Source organism: Choloepus didactylus, chromosome 3 (genome assembly GCF_015220235.1).
Source record: "Choloepus didactylus isolate mChoDid1 chromosome 3, mChoDid1.pri, whole genome shotgun sequence".
NCBI lineage: Eukaryota > Metazoa > Chordata > Mammalia > Pilosa > Megalonychidae > Choloepus > Choloepus didactylus.
This window is the reverse complement of record NC_051309.1, coordinates 221,704,845-221,727,199: the sequence shown is the minus strand read 5'-3', so window position 1 is coordinate 221,727,199 and position 22,355 is coordinate 221,704,845.

Here is a 22,355-nt window from a genome sequence, read left to right as displayed (position 1 = left end):
AATTTTACATAAATAGGATTTTGCATTATGTAACGCTGGTGTTTGACTTCTTTCACTGAACATTATATATGTGAGATTAATCCACATTGCTCATTTATTGTGATTGCCATTTAGTATTCCATTGGGTGAATATACCAGAATGCATGCATTCATTCTACTGTTGATTGTATTTGGGTTTGTGCTGGTTTGTATATATTATGTCCCCCAGAAAAAGCCATATTCTTTAATGCAATCTTGTGTGGGCTGACATATTAGTGTGGATTAGGTTGGAACCTATTGGTTCAGTATTTCCATGGAGGTGTGGCCACACCCATTCGGCATGGGCCTTGATTAGTTTACTAGAGCCTTATTAAGTTCAGACATAAGGAGCTCACTGCTGGAGCTGAGACAGACATTTTGAAGACGGCCTTTGAAAGCAGATTTTTTCTCTGGAGAAGCTAAGAGAGGACAAACACCCCAGGAGCTGCAGAGTAACATTTTTGAGGAGCTGCAGCCTAGAGAGGAACATCCTGAGAGAAAGCCCTTTTGAAACCAGAACTCCGGAGCAAACGCCAGCCACGTACCTTTCCAGCTAACAGATGTTTTTTGGACACCATTGGCCATCCTCCAGTGAAGGTACCCGATTGCTGATCTGTTACCTTGGACACTTTATGGCCTTAAGACTGTAACTGTGTAACCAAATAAACCCCCTTTTATAAAAGCCAATCCAATTCTGGTGTTTTGCATTCCGGCAGTATTAGCAAACCAGAACAGGGTTGTTTCTTTTTAGGGCTATTACAGGTAGTGCTGCTGTGCCTATCCTTACAGAGGATCTTTTGGTTAATGTAAACATGCATATCTGCTGAAGCTATACCTAGGAGTTGAATTGTTGGGATGTGTTTATGTATATATCTATATATATGTTCAGCTTTAGTACATACATCCAAAATGTTTCCAAAGTGGTTGTACTACCAGCAACACACAAGAGTTTGGGTTCCTTGCCAGCTCTTGGCATTGTCAAGTCTTATATCATTTTAGCTTTCTCCGTGGTTCTCTGTGGGAATGCCAGCTGTCCTTAGCTACTAAGTTCTGTCCAGGAGCTGGATTCAGTACTTTTGTTTGTAAAAATCTAACAGTGTCACTGTATGTACTGCTCATTCATTGCCCCTCTGATGCCTTCATCACATAGTTCCAATTTCCCCAGTGGTGGACTCTTCAATTGTCTCCAACTGACCCCTACTTTTTCTGTGATTAAAATGCTTATTCCTATATTTGCCTAGCACCACATGGTGTTCTCCACAAAGGCCGTGGCAGTGTACCTGTCCACTTAACATATGTGAGACCTCCCATTTCTCCATGTCTTTCCAACACTTATTACCTGATTTTAAAACCTTGGGCATTGGATGACTAAAAAAAATAGTGCTATCTTACTTGTAAGTTGTTTTAGTTTGCATTTATCTAATTATTAATAAAGTTGAATATCTCTTTATATAGGTTAGCCATTTAGATTTCCCTTGTGCGAATTTTGTGTTATATCCCTTTTCATTTTTCTATTGAGTTCTTTTCTTGCTGATTTATGAAAATTGCCTGTATATGCCGGATGATAACCAACTTGCTAATTTTAAACATTGAAAATAATGTCATCCCATCCCCCACTCCTCTGTTTTATGTCTATAAAGTTGCTCATGGACTAGAAATACTGCACTCAAATCCACACAATTTTTTTTTTTTTTGCATTAGAATTTGTGCCTTTGAGTCCTTATTTAATAAGTTCTTTTTTACCCCATGCCACAAAAGCATTCTTTTACATTTTAAAATTAGATTTTCAGTTTTGTCTTTCATACCTAGGTCTTTTATTCATCTGGAGATTTTGTCATGTATCAGCCATTCAACAGGTTGCTTTTTTCCCCATCTAGCAATGTGATTTCCAAATACCATCTGTTTAAAAATCCACTATTTTCCCACTGGTTTGTGGTGACACTGTATCATCCATTAGGTTTTCATAGGTATATAAACATATTTACTTATTGTTTTCCAGAGTTTGATTTGCCTATTCTGCTACACTACCACCTGTTTTAATTAAAGAATAATTTATTTTATTCTTAAAATTGACATAGCTACTAATGAACACTTATTTGTCAATATAGTTTAAAAATACTTTTGTATATTTCCTTTAAAATCCTATTGAAATGTTATTCAAAATTCCTTCAAATTTGTAAATTAACTTGGCTAAAATCAGCATCTTTATAATATTAAGTCACTTTATCCATGAAAAATGGTATGCCTCTCCATTTTTCTCATTTTAAAATAATCCTTTTCTCCATAAGATCTTATGCATTCTTTGACAGTGTAATGCTAGATACTTGGTTATTCCTGTTGTTGTCACAATTTTCTTTTAGAAATTTAGTGAGGATGTAGCCAGCCTAAGCAAACGAGAGCATCTGGTAGGCTCTAAAGGCACGGACTAGTTTTCTCTTCAGAGAACGTATCTCTTTAGCTGCTAACCAAAGATCAAGTCAGGTGAGATGGACTTTCCAGAAGAATGGAAGTTTCTTCCTGCCCTGCAAGTTGAGACCAGCCTGGAAAACAACCATAATTTAAATTCAAACTTTCAGATTCTCACATCTGTCTGATCAAGATTATAAGAAAAAAAAACTGGCATTCACATTCACATTCCCTCGATAAGATAATCAGATAGGTTGTCAAATTTTTAGCTTTTCTCATATTCTAAAAATTTGAGATGTTATGACTTGTCAAATGTTATGACTCTAGGGTGATTTTTCTGTTTCCTTTCTTTACTAGAGCCCAATGGAGAGAAGGGACTTCTGTGATAATCCTGTTGTACTTCTCCAGGTTTTGAAAACTAACTCCTTCCCTCCCTCCCCATTTAATCATCTCTTGGGCTTCTCTCCCAATGTGTCTTTGTGTCTTTCCCGGGACCCAGTCCCCTTGGTACTGAAATGCTTGGTTATCCTGCTCCCCGTTCATTGTTTTACCACCCATGACAGTCACATCCCAGCCTGGGACCCTTGTAGATACACTGACAATGCCCAGTTAGTTTGCTGTCACCCTTTGATTCTTAGTACCTCCCTTCTTAGGTCTATTTTGCATTTTTTTTTTTTTTCTATAGACAGGGCAGCTATCATCTTCTCTCTGCCTCCACTAGACTCAGTCCCCTCCTCCAGCCTCTCTTTCCTTTACTGCTTTCTTGCTAACGGATGCCCATTCAGTCATTCTACTCGGCAGCTATTGATCGAGTACTTGTTAGGGGTCTGGCACTGTACACCCAGTGAATGCAGGTCCCACAAGAGAAGGGACATTTCAGAAAGCCATTAGGCAAAGAGCTTCCCATCCCTCCAGTAAATTTAAACCAAGTCTGATGACATTCTGGGCTTGTCGGTTTTTATTCGAGCAGGGCTATAGTGTGGGCAGGAGGTGCAAGTGTTGTGTGAGTGCGTGGAGGGGTGAGGTTTTGAGGGAAGGGATGGGGACACCACGAACTATGACTTCCGTTCTCCACTTGGATTCTACCCAGTGCCAAAGTACTGGGGAAAGACTATGGCCTCTGCTCTGATTTTGCTGCCTTTCAATCCAAATGTGGAATTCTGGCAGGTTCTTCCACTCCCTTCCCTTCCCTTTGCAGGCTGTTGACAAACTCTTTGTGGCAAGTCTGCAAGTCCTTAGTATGTGGTTGTACTCTCTTTGCCACATCTAATACCTAGGAAGGGGATGGGGATTGGGAAGGGAGACTGTACCTTAAGTCATTTCAGTCATTGGTAACTCTTAGAATGCTACCAGCCCTGAGATAATTGAAATATTCTCCTTTAAATAAGTAGAGACTTAGGCATGGACTTTGGCTGCCAAACATCCTATAATATTTGGGGTGGTGAGCCTGGGAACTGATGAAGACGGAGCTCTGTTGCTACAGAGGAGGACAGGCAGGTCTGATCAGTGTAAACATCTGGGCACAGCAGGATGCTACTCCAACGTTTCATGTGGCTTGAGAAAAGAGAAGGAGGACAAGTTCAAGATTTCAGTTCCGATCCAAGTCAGCCTTGTTTGATTAGAGAGGTGGTGTCTAGCACTTATTTGTGATTATCATAATAATGACATATAAAAGCATATTTGTGTGTCCTTGGGTAAGTTACTGAATGTATCCATGCCTCAGTTTTCTCATCAGTAAATAGGGAAGAATAATAATATTTTCCCCATATGGTAGTTTTGAGGATAAAATAATTGATTTCAGCCATTTATTGAATAACTGCTTATTGAAATGCCTATAATTTGTCAGTTGCTTTCAATACTAGATCTTAGCTCCATGATGCTCTCGTAAAGGCTGAGGTTTAGAGATGTTAAGTATGCTTGTACGGCTAATAAGTGGCCCCCATAAGACGTGCACTTGGGCTCTTAGACATCAAAGCTTCGGCTCTTCCAGCTTCACTGCACCTCTGGACTCCGTGGTCCTGGTGACTTCTGGTGAGAACCAAGCCTGAATTTTCACTTTTAGGGTATTTTTTATCCTCCGGGAGTCCCTTCCACCCAGCTCACCATCTCAGAAGTTGCATTGCTGACCATCTTGGTCTGGCGAGTGGGAAGGAGGGGAGAACGGAGACCTAGCCTACTGTCTCAACTTGACAAGGTCCCATCTTGCGGTAACTTCTCTGCAGGGGAAGCGGCACACAGAGACAACTGCGTCCAGGTTTTCAGGAAGGCCAGGGCTTGGGAAATAGCTCTTGCAGCAGCAGCAGCAGCAAAAGGAGCAGGAGGAGCAAATAGTGCAGGGCGAAGGAGGTGGGTACCGGTTTGAGCAGCGTAACCTTGAAAATAATTTCATTTCCCTAGTCCCTGTAGCCTAATGTACTGTTATACCAGTTGAATGGCCTCTAATTTGATTCATAAGAGAGATGTGACCCGATTCCACCAGGCTTTCTCCAGCCTGAATTTCTCACTTTTTTTATAGAGAGCATATGGAGGCTTTTATATATTTTTTTTCCAGCTGTTTAGGAACTCAGATTTCATTTCTCCACCTGGTCCTTGGCGATCAAGGTCCTGTTGGCACAGATTTTTCCTCCTGCCAAGTTGCCTAATCTATCAGTATGCCAGTGCCAGCAGAAGACGGTGGGCAATGGGTCGTTTATTTGATTGTCATATCATTTGTGTGGATGTGACTTCAATGTGATTATCTTTGTTTAGCCCAAAGACTGAGAGTGGTTAGTGTTCCTGGTAATCTATCCTGAAATCAAAAAGCTATGGAGACAGAGACAGCCTCCTCTCCCAGCCTTTATCTCTTACCACCATCATTTTCTCAGCTGGGAGCCGGCAACGACCCCACTTCCAATATGCAGCTCAATGATTTTAGCTGATTGATCTTCCTAAAGTGCTTTTCCGTTTTTTGCCACACAGACACGGATAGATTAAGCAATTATGGATTATTTCAACATCAGATGGCCCGAGACAATTAGTCAGCAGAGAAGCAAAGAAGTGGCCCTGCTGGCTTTTGGCGAAGGGGAGGTTTTAGGGGGAGTTATGGGTAGAAGCAGGGAGAAGTTTGCCCACTGAGATGCAAAGAGGGAGGGGACAGGGCTCCGTTGATCTGCAAGATAAAAATACATGTATTTATACAGCAGCAGAGGTTAGGATTTTTAAAATTATTATTGTCGGACGTTGGCATAAAGAACCTCACTATCTTTGAATAAAACTAGTGCTTCCGAATAGCAACCCTTTCAGGGACATTAGATTGCTAGTGCTTCTTGGAGGAAAAAAAGAAGCTGCATTTTTTCCTCCAAGGAAAAGAGAGGGAGACTGAGTGGTGCGTGTAATAAAAGACAATAGATTAGATAGTCTGTGAATGGCTCCTGGCCTCTCAATCATTCCCGGGGCCTGGCTGCCAGGGCCTTGGTGTTTTACGGAGCGTCGGAAGTGCTCAGGGGAGTGAGTTACAGCATTGCCGGCAGTGGGCAGCTCTCTGTTCTCTTGCACGTAAGTAAACAGGTATTCAAATCCTTGCCTGGGAACCTCGGCCTTGGACATTCAATAATCCCGTCCCCCGCCAAGGTCGTCGTTTGGATGGCGCGACTTTCAGACTCCTCTCTGGCACGGAAGGCAGGAGCAGCCGGGCTGACAGCCGCCCAACTCATCAGCCGGGCTGACAGGCCCAAAAATTAACTTTGATATTTTGCGTGGAATAATTCAGTGGCAGTTGGGCCAGATGATGTTCTGTAACCTAAATTCAATCTCCAATTCAGGGAAGCAGCACAGAGCCAGTTACCCGCTTGCCAAGAGCACCTAGCAACCTGGCGATACGTGTGGGTGCGCACACCCTGCCCACCCAGTTCTATTGATACGTGGGTGCGCGATAAGCAAGGTGGGCGTCGATTGTTCAGGGGTTGATTTTCCAGGCCCGTTTAGTTCTCTGCTTTCCTGTGGCGAGGGGCAGACGGGCGGGGAGGGGGTGTCAGAGAGGGAGGGGAAGTGTAAAACACTCCATTATGCCTGTTAGCAGTTCTCTAAAAAGCCGGAGAGGCAGACAGGCGTCACTGTCCATTCACCAGGGACCCTGCGATGACTTCTGTTTGATCCAGATCAGTCGCGTCTCTTGGGTAAGGTGGCGTGGTGGGCAGGGTGCTGCCCGCAGGGACAAATGGGCCCACAGTTGAATCTTGGCAGACTCTTGTCCCAGATGGGTGGCCTTGTCATCTCACCTCACCCCTTTAAGCATCAGCTTCTCTACTTGTAAAGTGGGGATGTCATTTTCCAGCACCCGGCCCGGGGTGCATTGGCTAGATGGAAGCTACTGTCAGGGATCAGAAAGCAGAAGGCTCTGAGTGCCGGATTCGGATTCCCCCTCACCCTTGTCCCCCACCCCTTTGGAAAAGCTATTTACCCCGCTGAGAGGCAGGTACCGCATCACAGGGAGCCAGTGCTTCTCTTACAGGGGGAGGTGGTATGGTGAGAGGAGGACGCTTCCAAATGAATCGCAGAATCATGAATATTAGCACAGAAGGGAACTGGGGATCATCTACTCCTGCGCAGGCATTTTCCAGAACGAGACTCCAGGCCCAGACAGAGAACACGGCTGCAGAGCCCGCCTCACCCTCAGCTTACCGTGCCAGGCCCGATTCTCGGTCCAGAGCCACTGCCCCTGGTCACTCCTGCCAGGGTGTTGGGGACTCCATACTGGGGCCAGGCCATGGAACCAACTATCTGACAATGGGATTTTTAAATCTGAAGGTCTGTTTGGATGAAGTCTAAGCCAAAGAGCTTTTGTGCCCAGTTCTGTGTATCTGAGCTCCCATGAGTTTGTGTGGCTATATTATTCATAGCCTATATACTGACATAGGTGCTGTAGGTGGGAAAAGGTAAATCTTGCTTTGGGATATGATGAGGTTGGTGGTGATGGTGGGGGTGAGGTTCGTTCTAAGAGAAGAAAAGGGAGAGAGAACGAGTGAGGGGGACCATTCCCAGATATGGGCACATACAAGCTCTCTTGACTTCGCATTGGCCTGCTATTTACATGGTGTCACTCTCTAACTATTTGGATCTGAAAACAGAGATGTTGAGGAACTTGCTCAGAGTCACACAGCTAAGAAGCGGGGGAGCTGGGCTTCAAGCCCAGTGCCCGACCCCAACTCCTGAGCACTGATCTGTGACATCGTGTTGCCACCTAAGGCAGAGTCAGACTGAGTTTACATTCATAATCCCGAATTTGGATCACTCATTAATTTCTCTTTCTGGTTAGGCCTAAAAATGAAATGTTGTGAAACAATGAGACTTCGCAGTGCACGGAAGGCCGTATGCTAAATGTCTGCATCTTCTTTGTTCCCTCGAGTCTCCCCAGGAAATGCTTTTGCTCATTTAAAATAAAGATGTGACTACATTTTTTGGGGACCACATATTTTTTCTTTAATTAGAAAGGCCATGTGTGTGATGTTTTCTTTTAAACGGAAAGCCCAGGGGTGGTCTGCATCAGGTTATAAAATAGTCCCAGGGTCCATTGCTTGCTCTAAGCAAGTTGAGAATACATCACCTCGTTTAATTCAGCAATATCATCAATGTCAGTGCGTATCCACCGGCTGCTGGCTATTGGTCATCCAGACCTGACACAAACTCAATAAATACTCCATAACTCCTGACAGCCGCTAGCAGATTAGCCTGAAATGAGCGATTGCCCAGCCAACACCTGCTGAACCAAATCAGCTGCGTGACGGATGGGCCTGTACTGAGCTCTGACCACGACTGAGATCAGTGGAAGAATGATTTTATACTTTAAGAAAAGAATTAGAGATGGTGGTGGCTGGAGTGATTGGAAAGCTTTCAGAGGGGGCCGTTTTTCTTCTCTTTCTTCCTCTGCCCCCGACACGTCCCCACCTGCAGCTCTCCTCCCACACCTGAGCCCAGGACACCGTCTAATTCCTGGGTGCACAGGAGGAACAGGGTTGGGGAGGGCTGGCAGGTAAGGCTGGAGGTGTCTGCTTTGGGGGCACATGCAGAACCCAGCGATGAGCCACCCTGGGATCCCTCAGAGCCTTCTTGGCAGGGAGGGTCCCTGTGACTCCACAGCGAAGCAGGACAGCAGGGCCGGGGGTGGGGGAGGCAGGGGATTTGCCAGGTAATGGAAGAGAAGGCTGAGTTCAAGGGCCTGCTTGGGTCTTAGCCAGACTATGGGCACCCAATTGTGTAAATGATCCCATTTACTTCTTTGTCTTGGCGACTAGAAAACACGAGAACAAATTGGCAGTCCATCTCTGACCAGTGCGCTGAATGCCAAGATGTGTCTGCATTTTGGTACTAATCTAACCACTCATTTATGTATATATATATCCTGTCTCAATTCTTACTTTAAATTTATTTTATCTTGGGGAACCAGGTGGTCTTTTACTAGACTACCTTAAATCACTTGTAATCAAGCGGGACTGGAAATAAATAAAGCCTGAATGGGTTTCAGAGACAGTCCTCTTGGATTTTGATACCAATGTGCTGGGACAGGGACACCTGAGCCCCAGGGTCTGCAGTGGAGGCCAGAGTGAAAACACAGTTTTCTGATATAGGAGCAGAAGGGGTAGCTTTTTGCCCCCAAAGTCCCTGTCGAGTAAGACGCAAATGGTTCTGGCGATTCCAGTCAGCCAGAGCAACTGGCCTGAGAGTCCTCCAGGAGCACAAAACCCCAGGAGGGGCTCATCTCGCAGCAGAGGGCGAAGCTGGTCCATGCAACATAGTTGGTAAAGCCTTCCCGTGGTGGTCTGCACTCCCTTCTTCCTTGCACAAACCCCAAAAGGGCCCTCAAGCTGTTTCCAGCCAGAACCCCATGTGTATGTGCACCGACATGAGTCACCCTCTCTCTGAACCTCCGCTACCTAATGGTGCCTGTGAAGTGGCGCTGCACTGGCCCAGGCTTTCAAACTCAGCTGCTCTTCATGAACCCCAAACCCTACTCTGCACCACTCCCCGAAAGGTCTTTTTTGATGCACAGTGTACTGCAAGTTTTCCCTTCTTGGTGAAACTCCCCCAAACCCTACCCTGCGCGACTCCCTGAAAGGTCTTTTTAGATGCAGAGTGTACCTGCAAATTTCCCTTGCTTTTCGGTTCTTGCCCCCCAGTGCATGATCCCCTTTCCCATATGGGTGACCATGGCCCTCGGAGCAGGTCCGCTTTCTTTTCCCTCTTTCTTCTCTTCCTCTCGGTTTCCAAACTTTAAAAGCAAATTTCAGAGCTTTAGCTTGACAAAGTCAGCCACACCTTCAGTGGCAGGCCAAACGTGGCAGACACATCTGGCATGGGGGCCCTTCTTGGAGCTCCCAAATCACATCTATTCCTAGTTTTCTCCTGTGTGAGTCATTGGCTGCCAGCCCTGGCTGCACATTTGAATCCGGGGGAAGTTTGTGGAAACCGCTAATGCTAGGGCCACTCCAGATCAATTAAACTGATTGTGTGTGTGTGTGAGAGGGGGTGGCTGGGCATTTGTTTGTTTAAAGCCCTCCAGGTGGTTCTCAGGTGTTACCATCACTATAATAAAGAGTCCAGCCTAGGTCAGGGAACTTAAATTATCTCCTGGCTACAGCTGGAGCCTCTGTTGGAGGCTTTGTCTGGGTCACAAGTACACAGGGGAGTGGTACAAGTCGGATGTGTTTCAGTGAGACCTCTAGCTCAGCTCAGAGTCTGGAGAGATGCTTACCTCGTGAACAAAATCTGAAAGCGCTGTTGACTGCCAACACCCTAGCTCTCCAGGTGCACCAGAAGGAACCGTGGAAGAGAAGACAAGAAGCAAAATCCATGAGGCTGGTGAAGTGTTTCCATGACACTTGCCCCAATAGACGCAGCACGTCTCTGTGCCCAGAGAGGAAAGAAGAGGGACTTCTGCTCCCTGCTGTGACTCCTGCAGGAGACATGGGCCAGGCTGCTGTTGAGAGGATGGGGGGGATTTCAGAACCTTGTGAACTGCTGGAAAGATTATGGGGGCTCTTTCCTTTCCCCAGCCCAGTCACTGTGTCCTTTGGACGTACAGAAATGCCTCATTTATCTTGCTCTGTCAGGGGAGTACAGTGTTCCACTTAAGTGAATTTTTCTGAAACCCCAAGCTTGTTCTTTCTGAAGCAAAAATTTCATTTATTTTAGCCATTCTGGATGGAAGCCTTTCTAAAATGTATTATATACCTCCTTACCTTTTATAGAAACATAGCAGAGTTTAACCCTTTCTCAGGGACCCTGTGTAATTTTTATGACCACTCAGCACACACACTCTCCTACTCACTTTTTAGCTTTTCCTGTTTTCTCTGCTCTGGAGCTGTCAGCTGTCAATTTTCTTTGCTGTTATTGAGCTGACTTGCATGCCTCCCACTCTCTCCCTCCACACTTTTTATGTATGCAGCATTTGATTTGCTGTGATTGGGAAACCAAATATCTGAGGTAGTTAGACTTTTATGTTAAACAAGTGTGAAGTGGCTTTAAGTGAGTGTCTTGGATCTTCTTCTAAGCCACACAGTTTGTGGATTTGGTATAGGAACTGTGCAATAGTTACGTTAGGTGTCCGGGGCTTTCTCTGCTTGCACACATTTCTAAGTTACTAGAAGTCAGACTTCAAGATAAGTGAGGGTGATGCTGTGGTGGGTTTGAAGTACAGTATAGATATTTCCCCTCATTGTTCATTTTCAGGAATGTCATGTGTCTTTTCCAACTAGCTGGGACTCTGCATCAGATGTGTTACTGGCATTACCTGCCAGACCGCCTGTCACTTGGATTTTTTGTCTGCAGATTTCATGAGTCTGGACTTCGTCTGACAAAGGACCCTTCCACATGGAAAGAAATGGAGATCAGAAACCCACAGGTCTTCAGGCTCAGAGAGAGAGGCCCTGGGTTTGAAGAGCTGTCAGATTCAGACAGATGCAGTGACATTTGGAAAGTAATTTGAATTACCAGAGGACCATGGGTATTGGATGATCAGCAAAAAATGTCTCCCCCACACCTGCTGTCAGCACCAATCAACCACCGGTCCAGCTTTCTCCAGAGAGCACTGCCCTCACCTACGTTTTGGTGTCCTGCAGAGTCAGATCATTTGTGCTGGCAGCCTAGGTGTGTTGCCACCAAGAAATAATAGCCTGCCACTAGGATCATCTGCAAAGAAGATTCTCGGGTTTAGAAAATCCAGCTCTGGTATTTTCAGTATCCCGGCAAAGGAGCTGGGGCTTGAGTCCCTCCTTCATGACCATTGTCAGGTGTTACCATCAGTGCCAAACGGTGGCCCTCTCCTCCCAACCATGTGTCTTAAGATCAGAAGTTGAACTTAAAGACAAAGTACCTTCCCTGAGGTCAGCCAACTGGAAAGTGGCACAGCTGAGATTAGAACTTGGTCTGCTGGTTGAACTCATGACTTTTTGCCTCCTCTCTGGTCACTGGGCCTGGCTGCAGCTCTCTGTATCATCAGGTGTATTTAGATGTTCTGGTATCATCCCCTTTGTCTGGAAGCACAAAGAAATGCGAGCCTGGAGCTTGTTGGGATGATGGTTGGCCATGAAGGACGGCGGTCAAGGCCAACTGTTTACAGCAGAGGTGCCTGCAGACACTTATGTGGCGCTTGAGGTGGAGTGGGGGTGCCAAGATGACACTATTATTCTAGAAAAACCACTGCTCATATCCCATGCACCACTTGCAGTGCCCAAATTAGAGTCTGAATCCTTTAGCTTTAAGATTATTTTCAACAAACAAAGGTATAAATAACTCTGGAAATTTACTGCTTGAAGCCATTATCACTTATTTGCATCTTAGGGAAAATGAGCTTCACAAGCTTTCTTGAGAGAAGATTTTTCTTAGAAAAGGGGGTTAAGTGTGAGAAAAATGGGTTCAGGTTCTCCATTGAGGGGGTGGAAAGGGGTATAGAGCAGAAAGCCAAGTTTATGCCCCTACAGCGTTACCTAAATTCGTTGGACAGTAGTGAGGTTAGAGATTGAAAGACACCCTAGAAATTGCCTACTTAGCATGTCTCACTCCTAGCCTGGAAGTTATTACAATTGATATGTTTTTGGGAGACGAACACCAGTTTGGTGATTTGGGAGCCATACACATGAATCATCACCATGCCATCTTGCTTAGCCCTCTATTTCCCAGATTTGAAACATAAAGAAATCTTCCAGCACTTTACAACAGTTGACACAAAGTAAGAGCTCAGTAAGGTTTTTGTTCAATCTTTGATATGCATGCACATGGTTGGATGATTGGAAACCCCACCTCCATTCTGGTACGATGCCCAGCACACAATGGCTGGTAGGGGCGAAGTCCACTATGTTGACCGCACATCCTTATTAACCAATGCAGAGGACAGAAGATGGAACCTCCTGGCTTTGCTGTCATAGCTAAAAATACTTCTTTGGCTTTCAAGCCCCAAGTTCAGAAGGATCACTTCTATCCACGTGGTGAGTAAGAAGAAAAGAGATGACGGTAAACCCTCAGGAAATCGCGTTTTCTAAAAAAAAGTGTGCTCTGTGCTTCACCAATGTGCCATGCCTGTGGTCCAGCACCCAGATCCCTTCCTCTGATATTTCATTCCCCATTTTCCAATTCGCCTCTCTCCATCTTTGCAGCACATTTTCTACACCTCACCTGCACTCTATCCCTCAAGTCCAGCTGCAGTCGTCTCTTCATGATCCCTGAACACACAACGTGCATTTGAATCTCTTCATCTTTCCCAAAGTTGTTCTTCCTAAGTGACAAACCTTTTCTCCTGGCTGAGACACACCCATTGTTTGCATCCCAGTTGGAGAATGTTTATTCTCAGAGATCTTAGTGTTCATCTGACGCTTGACGTTTGCTCTCTTGCCTTCTCTTGAAGGCAAGGTCCACATCGTAATGTCTTGTCTGAAGTACCTAGAATGGCCCCTACATCCAGAAACTGCACAATTAAGATAAGGCTGTGGAAGTGTTTCCGAGTCAGCAGCACCTTAGTATTCCAGGAGATTTTCATATGTGTTTTGTGAAAGCAGGGATTTTCTGGTCCAATACATGAGGAAAGCACTGAGTGAAACAAATTAAATATGCGTCTTTACTGCAGAACTTCTCAGTCTATGAGACGCAGTACTTCCCACCTATTAATTTGACCATTGGGTCCTTTGTGTGAACCTCACTGACCTCTGATTGGTTGGAGCTGGCTTGTACAGCTTGCAAGAGACAATTGTTAGTTTCAGAAATTTGGCAAGCCAGTTGATGTCATGTTGGTACCTTGAAATTGGCTATGTTGCCAGCACTTATGCGACAAAAAATTACCAAGTGCTACAGATCAGGGCTTTCTCCCCTGGAGAGCCAGTCATTAAACATTGGTCAGCAAACTACCGATATCAGTAGTTTGAGGAATACAGCTTGCAAAATGCCCACTTATGTGGGCTAAGAAGAACAGAAGGTAGGGGAAATGGGACAGAACAAAAAAAAAGAAGAAAAAGGAACAATTTCTCTGGCAGCCAAAAAGTCAGTGGCTCCTTCAAGAGCTTTCCTGGGGTGGGAGGTACACAGCACTACTGGGGGGCCACGGAGGCGATAATGAAGATAATCAGACCTAACAAATGTGAGCTCCTGGCTCCAACTTAATTTGTTCCTTACTGCTTTACAGAGCTGCCGCCAATTAGCCAATTAGTAGTTAATTTAATTTCCTCATCAGGGTTGCTGCAGCAGCTTTTCTGATTTGAGCATGAGGCGTGCCAGGGCAGGTGCAGGCACGCATGTGTCTGCTAGTGACAGCCCGGCCTGCCTGGGAGCCCCAAATCTTTAGGGAGAGAGAGAAGCCAGGCTTTCATTTCAACTCCACCATCATCTGGCTGAGTGATCTCGAGCAAGTCACTTACCCTCTCTGGGCTGATTTCCTCGTCTGCAAAATGAGGCTTTGGACCTGGCACCCTCTCAGGTCCATTTCCATTCCAGGGCTGTCCAAGTCATGCTCCTTCATGTTCTCTGGGACTCCTGCAACTGGGGCCTCACGGGAGACAGGCCAGTCCCCAGCCTGGTGTACTGAGACGTCAGCTCCTGTGGGACACACACACATACGTGTGCACATGCACACACGCACATGCACACACACACACAGCTGGTGGCCTTGGGAACCAGTTTCTCCTGCAGGCTTTACCTGCTTGTCCTGTGGTGACTGAGAGAACCCAACACTCTGCTTCTATTTCCTCCTTCTGAAATGGAGAAAATTCTGCACTCTTGGCTAACAAGTAAGGCCCTCTTTAAGCCACCCTGGTGGATCAAATCGGATTGGGAGTTGATTATGTGCCTTAAAAATGGATTTTTCATTCTGGAAAATAATGCTTGAAAGAAGACATTTTCCTTAATGCAATTGGAATTTACTGTTGGCTGCGCCTCCCCTCTCATTTCCCACATGCAATGGTTGCTGATGGGGTCTACCCTTGTTCATGTCTGATTACTCCCCTCTAGGTCAGGCCATCATTACCGCTCTCCTGTGCCTTCCATATCTCCTGATTGGTCTTCCCCAGCCCTCCCCCACACCCAGGCCACCCTACCCAGGGACTAGCATTGTGTATACATTTATTTTCAGAACAACAAAAAAGATCACGCACACCTCCATGCCTTTATTGCTCTAACTTCTCCTGGACCATCTCTAGAGCCCAGGTGTTGGGGAAGGTTCTGGAACAAGAGGTTGGACCTCTCAGATGAGGAGTCTTGCAGTGTAGTGGAGAGAGTTCAGAAGATGCAGCCATCTGTGAATTAAGGGGTGAGCTAGGGGAGAGCACCCTCACAGGTGTTCAGCTGTACACCAGTATGCAAAGGTACAGAACACTACTTTAGGGTGAATATTTTTGTAAAGTAGAAATTCTTTTTCAAAAAAAAATTGTACTCTGTGATGGATAATGTAATGTGTCAATGTGGCTAGGTTGTGTCCAGTTGTTTGGTCAATCAAACACTGGCCTGATTGTTACTGTGAGGGCTTTTCATAGAAGGATTTGTGACTATGGTCAGTTGATTGCATCTATGGCTTATTGCATCTACAATCAACAAAGGAGATTGCCCTCAGGCAATGAGGGGAGTCTCATCATCCAATCAGTTAGTGGTCTTAATAAAGCCAAAACTGAGGATTTCGGAAGTCAGAAAGAAGTATTACATCTACTTCAGGCAGCCAGCTTCTCCTGGGGAATTCAACTTCGCCTTCATCAGAGTTCCCAACTTGTGGCCTGCCCTACAGAATTTGGACTTGCCAATCCCTTTGGTCACATGAGCCAATTCCTATAATAAATCTCTTACTATTTACATATAACCTATATGTTCCATTTCTCTGGAAAACCCTGACTAACATATACCCTAAAAAACCTCTTTGGGATTTAGGTTTTCTTAAATCATGGACACCATGATATCCTTTTCTCCTTATTACGTGAACCCTGTTTATGTGTCATATGGTAGGGTTTATTTTTTAACAGCTTTACTGAGATATGATTCACATATCATAAAATTTACCCATTTAAAAGTGTACAAAAAGGCTTTTAGTATATTCACAGAGTTGTGCAAACATCATTGCAATCTAATTTTAGAATATTTTTATCACCTTAAGAGAAAATCTGAAACCTGTTAGCAATCACTCCCCATTCCATTCCCCCCACCCCTCCCCCCCACAAACCATAGCCAACCACTAATCTATTTTCTGTGTCTGTAAATTTTTCTGTTTTGGAAATTTCATATAAACAGAATCGTACAATATTTGATCTTTTGTGATTGACTTCTTTTCCTTAATATAATGTTTATAAGGTTCATTGATGTTGTAACGTGCATTAGCACTTCATTTCTTTTTATGGCTGCATATGAATAAAGTTCCAATGTATGGATATACCACTTTCTGTTTGTTCATCAGAAGATGGACATTTGGGTTGTTTATACTTTTTCAGCTATATTAATAATGTTGCTAAGAATGTTCATGTACGGATTTTTGTGTGGACATATATTTTCATTTCTCTTGGGTATATACCTAGGAGTAGAACTGCTGGGTCATATGTTTAGCATTTTGAGGAACTAGCAAACTGTTTTCCAAAGTGCTGCTTCATTTTACATTCCCACCAGTAATATATGCAGATTACAATTTTGTCCACATCCTTCTTAACATTTATTGACTCTTTTTTTATTATATCCATCCTGGTAGGGGTGAATGGTTATCTGTCTTAGTTTTCCACCTACTAAGACAAATACTACATAAAGTGTTGGCTTAAACAACAGGAATTCATTGGCTCATGGTTTCAGAAGCCAGGAATCTAAATAAAGGTGCTGTCTAGAAAGCTTGCTTCCTCCCGTGGTCGTTAGTGTTCTGGCTGGCTGGGAACCCTTGGGTTCCTTGCCTTTCCTGTCACATGATGATGTCTTCTTTCTCTTCCAGGTTTCATTGACTTCCAGCTTCCCCCTGTGGTTTTCTCTTCAATGTCCAATTTCCTTTGTTTATGAGGATTTCAGCCATATTAGATTAAGGCCCGCCTTCATTCAGTTTGGGCACACCTTACTTAGCTAATAATGACGACTTCAAAGTCCTATTTACAAATGAGTTCACAACCACAAAACTAGAGATTAGGACCTGAGCATGTCTTTTATGGGGGATGTGGTTCAGTCATCAACAGTATCTCATTGCAGATTTGATTTGAATTTCCCTAATGACTAATGATATTGAGCATATTTTTATGTACTTATTGGCCATTTGTATTTCTTCTTTTGAGAAATGTCTATTCAAATTCTAGGCTCATGTTTAAATTGGATTATTTGTCATTTTAAATACTGAGTTGTAAGTGTTCTTTAAATATTCTGCATATAAGTCCCTGATCAGATATACAATATGCCAATATTTCTCCTCTTCTGTGGGTTAGCTTTTCACTTTCTTGATGGAATCCTTTGGTGCACAAAAGTTTTACATTTTGATGAAGTCCAATGTATCTATTTTATTTTATTGCTTGTGCCTTTGGGGACATATCTAAGAAACTATTGCTTAATATGAGGTCATGAAGATTTAGTCTAATATTTTCCTCTGAAATTTTTTATAGTTTTAGCTTTTACATTTAGGCTGTAATCCATTTTGAGTTAATTTTGGTGGGAGGTAGAGTTTCAACTACATTCCATTGTATCAGTACTATTTATTGAAAAGACTATTCTTTCATTATTGACGTATCTTGGCACCCATGTTGAAAATCAACTGGCCATAAATGTAAGGGTTACTCTTTGGACTTTCACTTCTATTCCACTGATCTATATGTCTGTCCTTATGTCAGTACCACTCTGTATTGATTAGAGTAGCAAAGTTTTGAAATGAAGTAGCAAGTTTTGAAATGAAGAAGTGTGAGCCCTTAACTTTCTTCTTTTTACAGATTGTTTTGGCTATTTGGGGTCTCTTGAATTTCCATATGAATTTTAGGATCAGCTTGCCAATTTCTGCAAAAATTCAAGCTAGGATTTTGGTAGGGTTTGCAATGAACCAGTAGATCAATATGGAGAGTAATGCTATCTTAACAATATGCCTTGCAATGCATAAAAATGGAATGTCTTCCCATTTATTTAATCTTCAATATATTTCAACAATGTTTTATAGGTTTCTATGTACAAGACTTGAAGTCCTTTGCTAAAATCATTCTAAGTGTTTTATTGTTTTTGATGCTACTGTAGATGGAATTGTTTTCTAAATTTCATTTTCAGGTTGTTCCTTTTTAGTATATAGAAATGATATTGATTTTTGTATATTGCTCTTGTATCCTGCAACCTGCTGAACTTGAGTATTGGTTCTAATAGGTTTTTAGTGGATTCCTTAGGATCTTCCATATAGAAGATCATTTCATTTGCAAACAGATATAGTTTTCATACTTTCTGTCCAATTTGGATGCACTTCATTTTATTTTTCTTGCCTTAATTGCCCTGGCTAGAACTTACAGCACAATGTTAAACAGAAATGGTGGGAGTGGATGTGCTTTTCTTGTTTTTGATTTTAGTAGGAAAGCATTCAATCTTTTGCCATTAAGTATATCAACTGTGGGGTTTTTGTAGATGCCTTTATCAGATTGGGGAAGTTCTCATTTATTACTACTTTGCCATTCATTTTTATCATGAAAGGGAGTTGGGTTTTGTCAAATGCTTTTTATGTGTCTATTAAGATGATCATGTGTTGTTGTTGTTGTTTTTTATTCTATTGTTATGGTATATTAAAGTGATTGATATTTGGATGTTGTAGTTTCCCAGGCTTCTTAAAACAAATACCATGAAATGGGTCAGGTGTATATTAGCCTACAGTTTTGAGACTGTGAAAATGTCCAGATCAAGGCATCATCAAGGCCATGCTTTTCTCCTGAAGACTGGCTGCCAGTGATCCTTGGCTCCTCTGCCACATGGCAAGGCACATGGTGATGTCTGCTGGTCTCTTCCCTCTCTTCCAGTTTTCTTGATCTCAGCTTCTTGCTTCATGGCTTTCTTTCTCTCTCTTTCTGTATTCATTCTGTTTATAAAATACTTCAGTAATAGGATTAAGTCCCATTCTGAATGAGGTGGGTCACAACCTTAACTGAAGTAGCCTCACCAAAAGATCCTACTTACAATGGATTTATACCTATAGGAATTGATTTGATTTAAGAATACATTTTCTTGGGTATATACAGCTTGAAACCACTTCATATGTTAAACCAATCTTGCATTCCTGGGAAAAATTCCACTTGGTCATGGTGTATAATGTTTATAATATGCAGCTATATGTGGTTTGCTTGTATTTTGTTGTGTGTGTATTTGTGTATATATATGTATGTATGTGTGTGTGTGTGTGTATACATACATATATATATATATATATATATATTTTTTTTTTTTCCCAGTGATGTCTTTGCTTTGGTATCTAAGTAAAGCTTGTCTCATAGAGTGAGGTAGGAAATATTCCTTCCTCTTCTAAATTTTTGAAGCGTTTGTGAAGAATTGATATTAGTTCTTTAAATATTTGATAGAATTCACCAGTGAAGCCATCTGAACCTTGGTTTTATTTGTGGAGACTTTTAAAATTCCATAATTCAATTTATTTACTTGTTGTAGGTCTGTTCATATTTTCTATTTTTACTTGAGTCAGTTTCAGTAGTTTGTGTTTTTCTTGACTATTTAATCTGTTACTTAATTTGCTGGCATAGAATTGTTCATTATATTCCTTGATAATCTTTTTTATTTTTGTAAGCTCAGTAGTGATTTCCCCTCTTTTACTCCTGAAGTTAGCAATTTGAGTATTCTCTCTTTTTTTTCTTGATCATCCTAGCTAAAGGCTTTTAAATTTTGCTGAGCTTTAAAAAGAATAAACCTTTGGTTCCATTGGTTTTCTCTACCATTTTTCTATTCCCTATTTCATTTATTTTCACTCTACCCGTAAGTATTTTCCTTCTGCTTATTTTTGGTTTAATTTGCTCTTTTTCTTGGTTTCTTAAAAGGGAAGATTAGGTTATTGAGTTGAGCTCTTTCTTTCTTTTAATATAGATATTTATGGCTAAAATTTTTCCTCTAAGCATAGCTTTAGCTGCACCCAATACATTTTGGTATGCTATGTTTATCTCAAAGTATTTTCTAATTTATCTTGTAATTTCTTTTTTAACTCTATTATTTAGGAGTGTGTTGCTTCACATTTTTTGAATTTCCAGATTTCCTTATATTGATTTCTAATTTAATTCCATTATGGTCAAAAAACATATTTTGTGTGATTTCAATCCTTGTTAGTTTATTAAAGCTTGTTGTATGACCTAACATATGGTCTACCCTGGAAAATATTCCATGTGTACTTGAGAAGAATACGTATTCCTGTATTCTGCTATTGTTGGTTGGAATGTTCTCTAGTTGTCTGTAGGTCTTGCTAGTAAATAGTGTTATTCAAGTGTTTTACTTACTGTTGATCTGCTGCCTAGTTGTTTTATCCATTATTAAAAGTGGAGTATTGAGGTCTCCAGCTATTATTGTTAAATTATCTATTTCTCTCTTCAATTTTGTGTTTTTGCTTCATATGTTTTGGGACTCTGTTGTCAGGTGCACAGGTGTTTGTAACTACTATACCTTCCTGATGGAGTGACATTTTTATCATTATAAAGTGTCCTTCTTTCTCTCTAGTAACAATTTTTCTCTTGAAGTCTATTTTGTTTGATATTAATATAGCCACTCCAGCTTTCTTTTGATTACTTTTGGCATGATATATATTTTTCCATCCTTTATTTTCAATCATTTTATGTCTTTGAATTTGAAGTGTCTCTTATTGACAGCACATAGTTGGATCATTTTTAAAATCCATTTTGCCAATCTAACCCTTTTATTGGGCCTGTTTTAATCCATTTACATTTAGTGTAATTATTAATAAAGTGGATTTATGTCTGCCATTTGCTATTGTATACTCTGTCTTAATTCTTTGTCTATTACTCCACACTGCCTTCTTTTGTGTTTAGCAGTACTACTGTACTATTTTAGTTTTCTTGTTTTTTTTTTACTATATTATTTTTAGTTTTTTTTTTTTTTTTCTTTCTTTCTTTTTTTTTTTTTTTTTTGGTAGTTGTCCTGGAGACAATTATTTAACATAAAAGAATATAGTTTGGGTTAATACTAATTTAATTTCAATATTATCTAGAAACCTTTCTGAATATAACTCTATTCCATATCTCCTCCTTTGTGATATTGTCATACAAATTACATCTTTATATATTAAAAGCCCATCAATGTAGTTTTATAATTATTTAAATTTTTATAGTTTTATAATTATAGTTTTATTCTGTTGTCTTTTAAATCAGATAGGAGAAGTAAGGTGTTAAAAAAGTACATTCATGTTCCTTCATATTCATCTATGCAGTGACTTTTACTGGTACTCTTTGTTTCTTCACATGGACTCAAATTACCTTGTAGTGCCTTTCATTTCAGTCCGAAGTACACTCTTTAGTACTTCTTGTAAGGCATATCTGCTACTGACCAGTTTTCTCAGTTTTGTTTATTTAGGGATGTCTTAATTTCTCTTTCATTTTTGAATGATAGTTTTGCTGGATATGGAATTCTTGGTGAGTCATCTCTTTCCACACTTTGAATATGTCTTCCACTGCCTTCTGACATTCATGATATACAATGAAGTAAATATACTGTTAATGTTACTTAGGCTTTCTTGTATGTGATGAGTTGTTTTCTCTTCATGCTTTCAAGATTCTTTCTTTGATTTTGTCTTATGACAGTTTGACTATGATGTATCCAGGTGTAGATCTCCTTGACTCTACACTACTTTGTTGAACTTCATTTACATATTGATTAATGTCTCTCATAAACTTGGGAAGTTTTCAGTCATTATTTCTTCAAACATTTTTTTCTATCCCCTTCTTTCTCTACTCTCCTTCTGGGAGTCCCATTATGCATAGGTTGGTATGATTCATGGTGTCCCACAGTTCTGTGAGGCTCTAGTAATGTTTTCTTTCTCTTTCCTTTTTCTTTCTGTTCTTCAGACAGGATAATTTTATTTCATATATCTTCAAATTTGATGTGTCTCTTTTCTATCAATTCAAGTCTGCTCTTGAGTTCATCTAATGAATTTTTCATTTCAGTTATTGTACTTTTCACTTCCCAAATTTCTATTTGGTTCTTTTTATTATAATTTATATATCTTTATTGATATTATCTGTTTGGTGAGACATTGTTGTCAAACTTTTCTTTAATTCTTTAATTCTAGTATTTTTAGAATGTTATGATAGCTGATTAAACATTTTTGTCTGGTAAATACAATACCTGGACCCCCTCAGGAAAGTTTCTATTGACTGCTCTATTACCTAACTATGGACCATATTTTCCTGTCTTTTTGCATGCCTTTTGTTTCTTCAAACTTGAAATTTTATATAATATAATGTGTCAACTCTGTAAATCAGAACCTTCCTCCACCTCCACTGAGTTTA